The following is an 8,784-nucleotide window of genomic DNA, read 5'->3' as shown; positions in this document are numbered from 1 at the left end:
TCGCACTCTTGAACACGTAATACACACGCACTCGTGAACACGTAACACACAAGAGCTCGCACTCTTGAACACGTAATACACACGCACTCGTGAACGCGCAACACACGAGCTCGCACTCGTGAACACGTAATACACACGCACTTGTGAACACGCAACACACAAGCTCGCACTCTTGAACACGTAATACACACGCACTTGTGAACACGCAACACACGAGCTCGCACTCGTGAACACGTAACACACAAGAGCTCGCACTCTTGAACACGTAATACACGCACTCGTGAACACGTAACACACAAGAGCTCGCACTCTTGAACACGTAATACACACGCACTCGTGAACGCGCAACACACGAGCTCGCACTCGTGAACACATAACACAAGAACTCGCACTAATGAACACGTAACACAAGAGCTCGCACTCACGAACACGTAACACACGAGCTCGTGAACACGTAACACACGAGCTCGTGAACACGTAACACACAAGAGCTCGTGAACACGTAACACACAAGAGCTCGTGAACACGTAACACACAAGAGCTCGCACTCGCGAACATGTAACACACAAGAGCTCGTGAACACGTAACACACAAGAGCTCGCACTCGCGAACACGTAACACACAAGAGCTTGTGAACACGTAACACACAAGAGCTCGCACTCGCGAACACGTAACACACAAGAGCTTGTGAACACGTAACACACAAGAGCTCGCACTCGCGAACACGTAACACACAAGAGCTTGTGAACACGTAACACACAAGAGCTCGTGAACACGTAACACACAAGAGCTCGCACTCATGAACACGTAACACACAAGAGCTCGCACTCGCGAACACGTAACACACAAGAGCTTGTGAACACGTAACACACAAGAGCTCGTGAACACGTAACACAAGAGCTCGCACTCGCGAACACGTAACACACAAGAGCTCGTGAACACGTAACACACAAGAGCTCGTGAACACGTAACACACAAGAGCTCGTGAACACGTAGCACTCGTGAACACGTAACACAAGAGCTCACACTCGTGAACACGTAACACACAAGAGCTCGTGAACACGTAACACAAGAGCTCGCACTCGCGAACACGTAACACACAAGAGCTCGTGAACACGTAACACACAAGAGCTCGCACTCATGAACACGTAACACACAAGAGCTCGTGAACACGTAACACAAGAGCTCGCACTCGCGAACACGTAACACACAAGAGCTCGTGAACACGTAACACACAAGAGCTCGCACTCATGAACACGTAACACACAAGAGCTCGCACTCGCGAACACATAACACACACAAGAGCTTGTGAACACGTAACACACAAGAGCTCGTGAACACGTAACACACAAGAGCTCGTGAACACGTAACACACAAGAGCTCGCACTCGTGAACACGTAACACACAAGAGCTCGCACTCGTGAACACGTAACACACAAGAGCTCGTGAACACGTAACAAGAGCTCGCACTCGCGAACACGTAACACACAAGAGCTCGTGAACACGTAACACACAAGAGCTCGCACTCATGAACACGTAACACACAAGAGCTCGCACTCGCGAACACATAACACACAAGAGCTTGTGAACACGTAACACACAAGAGCTTGTGAACACGTAACACAAGAGCTCGCACTCGCGAACACGTAACACACAAGAGCTCGCACTCATGAACACGTAACACACAAGAGCTCGCACTCGCGAACACGTAACACACAAGAGCTTGTGAACACGTAACACACAAGAGCTCGTGAACACGTAACACAAGAGCTCGCACTCGCGAACACGTAACACACAAGAGCTCGCACTCGCGAACACGTAACACACAAGAGCTTGTGAACACGTAACACACAAGAGCTCGTGAACACGTAACACAAGAGCTCGCACTCGCGAACACGTAACACACAAGAGCTCGCACTCGCGAACACGTAACACACAAGAGCTCGTGAACACGTAACACACAAGAGCTCGTGAACACGTAACACACAAGAGCTCGTGAACACGTAACACACACAAGAGCTCGCACTCGTGAACACGTAACACACAAGAGCTTGCACTCGTAAACACGTAACACACGAGACTGAACGTGATTCAAGACCCGATATACTCACGGCGAAGGGCTTGTTCGTTCTTCACTTAGAGGTAAAAAGAAACTGGAAATATCTATGCACTGATATACTGTTGACGAACATCTCGACGCTGTGGAGAGCGACGGTTAGATGAATACGTGAATATGTGCTGCTCTTTCCTCTCAAGAACAAAATAAACACAACAAACTGTGAGAAACAGCAGTTCTGAAAGCATCTGATCATAGAGATGTGGATGTTTGCTGCAGATCTGAGATTCACAGATGAGGTCATTAGATCTGACTGTGAGAATATAGCTTGAATGAATCGTTTTCTTTGCAGGACACATTGACATTACAGCACAGAACGGCTCTTTCGGTGTTATCCTGAACATTGTATAAGCATTCGTTTCATGTGTCATTGAAGGAAGAAGAGGTTCTTGGGAGCGTAAACGTCACATACTTTTGATTTTCCCGGCAAAAACGTCCCGACTTTCCCGAATTTCATAGACAACCTAGGAAGTCGAGGAAAGTCTCGTTTTTACAAGCTGTTTATAATTGCCAATAAAAGGGGGATTAATACATGAAAATGATTACATATAGCTCCTTTACTGTTCTGTTAAAATCTGTAACTAACAAAAGCCAGTTCCTTAATGACATCATCCTCCAGGAAGTGACATCACTTTGGAGGGAAATCCACAGCACAAACTACAGTAGGTAATAGATCTGATGAATTCAGTGATGTTTCATCAGAAAGAATAAATGTTTTTGAGAATATATATACACAAATGCCAATCAGAATCAAGCATCCCGTCCCAATATTCTGATGCATTCACACACTCTCTGTTCTGGATATATAGGCTTATATTGTGAGTTCACATTGCCTTTCTCGAACAAAATGATCATGCACGGTTCCTGCAAAGCAGAGCTCATGTTGATCAGAACATCTTTCTACACACACACTTTCAGGCCTGCATCTCCCCAAACACACACACCGTAATGATGATTCAGAGGAAACGGCAGCCACATGCCTCTGGAGACTGATTTTATATGTGTGCAAATAAAAACTGATCAGGTTTATTGGTCGTTGAGGGACTGAATGGATTAATTTGTAATTGCTGGCGATTCACACACACACACACACACACACACACACACACACCAAGTCAATAATAAAAACTCTGAAATGCGGGGTTTACTGCCTTATGATGTGGTGTTGTTCTTATCATACATAACTGTTCTTTCTTGTTTTATGTGTATGTGTGTGTGAGTGTGTTAGAGAGAGAGAGAACGCATCTTTTTTTACTGTCTAAAGCAAGAAAAATAAAATGCATGTATTATCAGACATTATTTTGCTTCTCTTGCAAATGTTTCTTGTTTAGTGGATGTTTAGATGTTTTAACTGGAACTCCAGACAGAAGGACTGATTATGAGCGTTTCTGTGTCTTCTGCAGTGTGTCTCCGAGGAAGCCTTCAGCAGAACTCACACACACACACTTCACACACGTCTGTGTTCTTCAGGGAGACGGGCTGCTAAAAGCTTTTCAACACCAACATCTCCCTGTGATCCCAGAGAAATCAAAGAGAGCAAATCTCTCCCACTGACGCGCAGTGTGTGTGTGTGTGAGGGTAGATGATCAGAGATTCAGTGAGGAAGAGCAAAGTTCATCACATCTCACCGCACGACATGAGCATGTGAGTTCAGATCATATTTATCATAACAGCAAACAAATCTGCCTTGATTGAACATGAAACACGTCAGGTTTTTATATCCGTTGCATTTAGCTCATGCATAATAAATAAACGTCAGAACACACGCTTAAAAAAAATATTTATCAGTTTCCACAAAAATATGAAGCAGCACAACTGTTTTCAACATTGATAATAATCATAAATGTCTCTTGAGCATCAAATCATCATATTAGAGTGATTTCTGAAGGATCATGTGACACTGAAGACTGGAGTAATGATGCTGAAAATTCAGCTTTGATCACTGGAATAAATTACACTTTACTGTATATTCACATAGAAAACAGCTGTTTTACATTGTGATAATATTTCAAATTTTTTACTGTTTTTTTATTAAATAAATGCAGCCTTGGTGAGCATAAATTATATATTTAAAAATCTTAATTATTACCATCTTTTGACTCCTAGTGTATAAAAGATAAATAAATGTGTAATATATAATAATAAATAAATATAATATACAGTATGATATGTAAATATCACCACAGGGTTAAACACTGAAACCTGAATCACACTCTGGTCTGAAATGACCAGCGGGAGCCAGTGATGATGTCACACCGTGACCCCCTGCCCTCTGTTTCCATGGCAACGGTAAACAAAGACTCCAGAGACATGAAGGAGACGAGATTAATGACTTTGACAGACGGACTCTTGAGAGAAAACCCATGAGACTCACAAGTCAAACTTTGTGTCAGGAGTGATGATGTTAATTTTCCTCTTTCTTTTGCACGATTCCTCTCGGACATCCCTGTATTGTTGATGGCGTTCGGAGAGATTTGGTCGGTCTCCACAGAGGCGGATGGGTTGAGAGATTGTTGTCAGTGTTCCTGTCGAGTGTGTGTCAGTCAGTGAAACCCTCTTTGAACTGAATGTCAGGGGAGATTTATGCAGTTAACACTTTGTCTCTATGTGAGAATGAATAATAATGTAAAACACAGAGCTGGACTTCTGCAGACGTGGTGACAGGATTGTTAGTGTCTCCTGGAGAATATTTAAAGCTCATCAGTGTATCATGTTACCAGACTGAGAAGACTTTATATAAAGTAATTAAAGTTACAAAGGTTATTCAGTCAAGAGCAATGAGTGTTTGTTCTTTGTCTTTTGTTGTTTGATTAACATCACAAACACAGACCACAGCAGGTTTATTAGGCTGCTGTCACTTTAAGAGCTGCACGGGTCCAATATACTGTTACACATGCGTTTTATTTCTCAACTGTTTATGAACTTGAACAACGAATTGAGTTGACTTTCACATCTTCTCGAACTTGAATATTACATTGGCGAGGCTTAAAGTTTCGTGTTTTCACAATTTTCCATTGTTAGAATTCATAAAAAATGTTACCGGCAAACTGGCGATTAACACCGTTTCATAGACTCGCTAATGCCGATTTTTGTTCCTTTTAGGCCCTGGGTTTCTTAATAAAGTGGCAGGTGAGTGTATGCATATTTATTAACAAAAAAATGCACTTGATTGAAATGTGCAATTTTGATGATGTGCAAAAACAATTCATAAAAACAATCAAACATATAAACATCTTCCCAGAGAAACATTTTATTGCTCAGATGTTGCTCTTACAACACTCAGGAGATTTAAGTATCAACTTTATTGTTTGGCAATGAAAGGACACTGGATTTGAACTATAGATACTTGGGAAATGAAAGTCAAGAGACGGGGATCAAGAACAAGAGGACATGACTGAGAGCTGAAAGGTTTGATCCTTTAATTCTTTCTTCTTGTTTTCATCTAGTGAATATCTGTTGAGGTACATGAAAGTATTTCAGGCTTGTTCTTTCACCTTCAGCCTGTGCGTCCCGCCCCTTCAAGGACTGCATTACGTTATTGACAGGTAATCTCCATTAGAGAGATCGAGTGTCTGTGAGGTCAGCCTGTTATGAAAGGACAGCACTGTGTTATCTGTGAAGGGCTCAAAACTCATTATAATCCAACATGATGCAGCCGTGAAGCTCACAGCAACATAAGGTCACGTTTAATGAAAATAACTCAATCATAACTCATTAAGAAATTATATTTTAGGAACATTACGAATTTGTTTGGATTGAGTTCTTTTCATTATTGTAATACAGTATTTAAGTAAACATGAAATTAAATGCAGAACAAGATTGAACAAGATCGCAAACCTCGTGTAGCCCCGCCCCTTTTCAGCGCTGCGCTCGTTGTCTTGTGACTTCCGGTCTGTATTTTCACCGCGATTTTGCGTGTTTATTAATGAACGGCTCGTTTTAAAATCTTCCCGGTCGACTGACATTTGTTAAGTCATCTGCTTTAAACATTACAGTCCTCATGATAACTTTCGTTAACTTTACATTAAGTAAATCCACTTCAAAAGCTAATTACTCCTGGACAGCAATGCCATAGAAATATACAGAGCGACCGCAAAAACGGAAGTTAAAAGACAATATTCTAAAGATGGCGGCGCCCTCGTTTCTCTGGCGCATAAGGTCTAGTAGGCAATAAACAATATGTGACAAAAGAAGTATGTCCGAATTCACAGTACATTCATACCACACACATTAATACTATATAGAGCGTATAGGCTACTTTTTTTATCGGACGTGACTTACTTATTCAAAATAAGTATCTATAAGAGTGTATGCGATTTCAGACATGGCCATAGTCACTTTTTTTTATTGTGTTTGGTTCTCATTTTCAAGGGCTTTTTAAAATATAATTATGTTTATTGAATTTTCATTATAATACAAATATAACAAGAAAATAGAAAAAATAGAAAAACTGTACAATAAAATAAAAATAAAGGAACACCAATAGCTCAGATTTGTATATAAAACAGAACTACACCATAATAAAATATATTATAGAATAAAAACAATACAATAACATATTTCAAAAAGATGCAGAAGAGGAAAGATTCAATGTGCAGAGAGTTATATAATTACAATATTCCTTGTAATATAATCGGGCGAAGATGATTTTCCAAATAGTCCAGATGTGGGGTCCAGACTTTATAAAACTGGTATGTTTTTTAAATGTTTTTTGATAAGACGCTCCAGGGGAATGAACTCAAACCCTGTCAACCTTTAAGAGATCACTAATAGTAAAATATTTTTTCTGGCAGCAAAGGATAGAATATCATACAATTTCTTATTCATTTTCAAGGGCTTTTAGTTTACATTGTTTCCTTTGTCCTTAGTTTCTCGCCATCTTTAGTTTCCATGGTTATTCATTATTTAGTTCACCTGTTTTGTATTCAGATCGCTATCATGTCTCGAGACAGCAGAGAGGCTTTAAAGCTGAGCGATCCTCTGCTGTCGTCGTCCTCTCTGTCCTCTCTGAGATATATAAAGCTGACTGAAGCTCGAGGATCACGGTGTCTTAATAAACTCTCATATTGTGTCCTCGCAGCGGATCAGATCCGGGAGGTTATGACTCAGTTTCACTCAGTCGCAGACGCAGCGGGATACGAGACGTCTGACATCTCACCATCATCTCATGCTGTATTTCTCTTCATGCAAGAAGGTATAGAGGTTGTGTTGTATTAAATAGTGGCAACTAAAGTGTCTTAGTGCTTAAACTTTGAGTTTTTATCAGAAAAAAAAAAAGAAAAAAAAAAAGTAGGTCCATATTAAGCAAGAGACAATATATATTGAGTATTGAACAGTACATTTTTAATGAGCTTTTCCCATTTTTTACTGACAAAATTGCAGTGGGCGTGGCCTGTTCTGACACCTCTGATTGGTTCAGCTGTCTGAATGAACCTTCATCCATCCTGACTGACACTGACCACAAAACACACTGATTCTGTGTGACAGGTGAAGCTTTTCAACTCCTGCCAATCAGAGTTATCATCTCTTTTTCTCTTCTTTCCTATGATGTGTTTCCTGTGAGAGTGTCAGGTCATATGATGCAAGACTCCAGAGGGACGATGCCAACATGACGAATGTCGGATATCCAAGAATGACAGAGGCTGAAACACACTTCATCAGTAAGTTCTTCACTGAATACTGTACATGATTTTATTTGGATGCCGTCAAACTCTCAATCTTCCAAAGATTTAATCGCATTTTTGTCAAATTTGGTGACTAGTTCTTCCTCTGAAGTGCTTTTGTACCCAGTAAACCCAGTTAAAAAAACGTATGCAATCCAATCAAACTGAATCAAAACCGTTTCAATTGTGAAGAACATTCATGGGAAACATGGAAATGTCAGGGAATTTTAAAACTGTGATTTCCAGGCCTGGAAAAGTCATGGAAATAAGCAAAATTTATGCAAAAAAGGTTATGGGTATTTCTATAATGCATTTACTATGTGTTCTTGACGAGTCTGGGGAATTCACTAATAAAAAATATTCCAATGCATTAATCAAGAAAGGTCGTGGGAAAGTGTGGGAATCACGAAAGCTCTTGCCATCCAGGGTTCAGGGTGACGCTTTTCCCAAGCTATAATTCAATTTTCTTCTTGTATCATTATCTTCGTCACTGATGATGAAGAGAGCTGTTTGAAAAGAGCAGCGGTGAGCAGAGAGTAACACACCAGTGCAATTACTACTACGACATTAGTCCACTGCTAATTAAGACTAACTAATGAGCCATTCATCCTCATTTAGACTGAACTTACTGCCAGGAAAATGCGCTAATTACCGCCATTACTCATGTGTTCAGCTCACACGTGAACAACATCACAATCACAGACATTATTACACAGCAATTTCAGAGACAAATCAATCAATCATGTGTGACTAAAAGAATTTGCCCTGGTTTTACCTTTTGATTCGTTTGCGTCCAGTGTGTTTGTTCAGATAAGTTCACACCCACACATGGCAGATTGCATGAAACTTTTTTTCTATTATAAAAAAACTTTAAAAATTAATTTGTACTCTTGTACGTTTATGGTGTGTCAGTTTCATGCATTGAGCGTTGCATAAACTTAGCCACTATGTTAAGACTGTGTCTGAAGAACTAGTTTGACTAACTAGCAGTTTACCAAGAGTTTA

At 40.4% G+C, this 8,784-nt stretch overlaps 1 long non-coding RNA gene across 1 annotated transcript; it reads left to right on the top strand.

Moving 5' to 3' along the window:
- Positions 1–5,505: 5,505 nt before the first annotated feature.
- Positions 5,506–7,776, top strand: LOC311096114. Its single transcript, XR_014608958.1, has 3 exons — positions 5,506–5,661; positions 7,197–7,310; positions 7,499–7,776. It is a non-coding gene; the product is annotated as an uncharacterized lncRNA (long non-coding RNA).
- The last annotated feature ends 1,008 nt before the right edge of the window (positions 7,777–8,784 follow it).

Source organism: Abramis brama (assembly GCF_963993115.1).
Source record: "Abramis brama genome assembly, chromosome: 14".
NCBI classification, from domain to species: domain Eukaryota; kingdom Metazoa; phylum Chordata; class Actinopteri; order Cypriniformes; family Leuciscidae; genus Abramis; species Abramis brama.
Note: the sequence above shows the minus strand (reverse complement) of the source record. Positions and strands in the feature narration are given on the sequence as shown.